Here is a 3,182-nt window from a genome sequence, read left to right as displayed (position 1 = left end):
ACTCATGACGTCAGTCACAAAATATAAATATAACTCGGATGCGTGTAAGCATGTTAAATATGAATATGCCATAACTTAGCAATATTAAAATTATGAAATAAACAGCAAAGAAATGCCACAGTCGGGCGTCTGAGTGACACCACATAAAGGGCTTTAAAAGAAATGCCACAGTCGGGCGTCTGAGCGACACCACATAAAGGGCTTTAAAAGAAATGCCACAGTCGGGCGTCTGAGCGACACCACATAAAGGGCTTTAAAAGAAATGCCATAGTCGGGCGTCTGAGCGACACCACATAAAGGGCTTTAAAAGAAATGCCACAGTCGGGCGTCTGAGCGACACCACACAAAGGGCTTTAAAATAAACAATCATAGTGAATATCCCGGAGGTAGAACCATCCCAGAGATACTCGATAATAACAATAATATCACGGGTTAGTCAACAATAATAATAATCATAATTATCACAAGTCACAGGTAGTAGTTCCAGTTCTGGTTAACAGTTTCACCTCCGAAGACCGACACTAAGACCGACACTTCACCCATCCCAGACTGTAATCCTTAACCATGGACACGGCTATTCGAATAGGTTTAATCTCTGCAGAGGGTGTACTCTTTACCCACGAGTAACGGATTTCTTTAGTCCATCGGGACTAATTCCGTCTACGGTCTTTTTGTTGAAAACACACCTAACTTGCACACACCAGCTTATCTCACACGTGTCTGGAATCACCCACGACACCTGTTAAGCAAACTCTAAGTGGGGAGGCTACAACCTCGCGTAGCATGGGATCAAATTTATATCGCGCGCTCTAAGGGGTGGCCTCCCCTCTTGGTCCCAACCGGAAACACCCATGCCCCCGGACCAGGTGGCCTGCCTACCAGCTACAACCGGTATCTTCCACCATGGCCTCTCTGTACGGTGTGTGCTAGAAAGAGGTTGACAACTTACTGAACCGTACTCTACTTGCTGTAGAGACGAGTGGTAGTACGAAACAAGTATGGGGGTACTGGCACAAGACTCGATCTACGGTCGACTCAGGAGGTTTAAGTATTCCCTGCATGATTAGCATGACGAATATATTTCAACCAACAGAGTCACCGCTCATATCACCTTGCCATGCCATACCAGACATAACCGTCCCGACGGAGACCGGCGACAAACTCATGCCTACCCAAGGCAGAGGTTTTCCCGGGTTCCTGCCGGTATGCATGCAAGGCACCTGAGAGTGATTATCATCACAAGTGTGTTCATTTCCAACAGCATGGAAATCACTAATATGCACTCATGCATATGACCATACTACATGAAATAACAAGTCCTCCGAAATGCGGTGGTGTTATAAATGTATCAACGATCACACCAAAAATATTATGCCGGGATTCAGAATGCTTGCCTTCAATGTGTGGAAAGGCAGGGTGCACTCCAAAACTTGAAACATTTCTCCTCTCTTCAAAAATCCTATTTTAGCAATATAAAAGAATTAACACAAAAAATAAAAACAGCACCAAAAGTTGTTCTGAATTTTTTTCAAATAAATCTTAAAATAAACTAGGTGAAATTTGAGAGAGGTAGGAAAAAGAATCAGTTCATTTGGACTTATATTTAAAAAGATAGAGCCAGTCAAAGATTGGGTCAAATCTGATTTTAAATAAAACAGAAAAAAAAACGTTTCAGATAGAAATACGCTTTCAGTCATAGGAGGCGTACTTGAGGTTTTACGCCTCCACTTAAAACACGTGGACCGGTGCGGGGGTCACTGACAGTGGGTCTAGGGGGCCCACTGGTCATGTTTGACTTGTCTTCTCCCTCCTCTTCCTCTATCCCGAGCCGAGGCGGGGCGTCCTGCGATCGTCGCCGGCGAACGGCGTTTCTTCGCGGGCATCTAAGCGCAGAGATGGATCCGCCACTCCTAGGCGGTCCTTCCGGTGGTCGCAGGGTCGTCGGAGGTGGAGGAAATCGCCGGCGGCGAGCTCCGCGGCGGAGGGAAGCTTCGGTGGTAAAGTGGTTTTGAGGCAGCGGTGGTTCCCGATCAAAATCGAGTAGGGGGAAGGGTTCACGGGAGGATGAGGAGGTTTCTGGCGAAGAGAACGGAGAGGGGGAGGCTCTGGAGGCACCGGCAAGGCCTGGGCAGTGGCGGCGGCTGCAGTCGCCGGAGATGGGGAAGGTGGCCTCCCCGGGTCGATTGGCTGCCAAAGGGGGTCCTCGGGAGGTGGCTTGGGACTGCCTGCGTGCAGAGATGAGCTCGGGGCTCCTTATATAGGCGAGTCGAGGCGGTTCAGCGGCGGCCGCGGATGAGCTCGTCGACGACCGTCTTTCTGTAGCTGCAGGGCATCATGGCGGCGACGAGCGCTAGTGGACATGGCTGCGGATGAGCTCGCGCTGCTCCAGGGGCCAGGTGGCGAGCGGGAGGGGCTTGGGCGGCGCTGCCCGTGGCTGGAGCCACTGTGGACGTCGGAGTGCCGCCAAGAATGCCCTGGCAGCGGCGCTGTAGCGTGCCAGGGTGGTTTGGCGCGATGCTGCGAGGCGGGGAGTGTGTGGCGAGGTGCTGCCGTGTGGGCCAAAGCCAGGGGGGCAGCGTGTCGGCTCGGGCGCGGCATCGTGCAATACGCGCGCTCTGGGCGCGTCCGGTGCACGCGGGGAGATGTTCGACACAATGCCGCGGCATGCTACAGGTCGCAGGTGAGGTTGGGGTTTACCAGATCGAGGTTAGGAGCAACTGGGAGTCTAGTGGACATGCTAGTTTGATCAGAGGTGCAAGCTCACAGTGAAATGCCAAAACTCATGTCAAAACAGATCATGCCCATAAGGTGTTTGACAAAATGCTAAGGGCACTTAGGCATTTCTTGGGGTGGCCAAATCCTCCAGATCAGGGTCTCTTTGGATGCACAAGAGGGTGGTGAGGTTAGTTGGTGAAATGCACAAACTTGTTAGTGCAAGTCTTGCAAAACTACAATTCTGGACAGGAAATAAATGACATTATTTCATGAACCAAAATTAATCCAATGGGTGCATGCTCCTGGATTTAGGGGTTTGGTAGGGCTGTCTACAAGTAGGAGAAAACACAAGATCTTTGGAGCAAAATTAAATAGGGTTGCAGTAGAAATCACAAGGCTGGACCAGAATGAAAAAGAGGATGATTCACTCAATTTTTTCAAAGAACATAAATAGGTTTTTGCACAAA

The sequence above is a fragment of the Triticum dicoccoides genome, chromosome 4A (assembly GCF_002162155.2).
Source record: "Triticum dicoccoides isolate Atlit2015 ecotype Zavitan chromosome 4A, WEW_v2.0, whole genome shotgun sequence".
In the NCBI taxonomy this organism is placed as follows: Eukaryota; Viridiplantae; Streptophyta; class Magnoliopsida; order Poales; family Poaceae; genus Triticum; species Triticum dicoccoides.
This window is presented reverse-complemented; position numbering follows the sequence as displayed.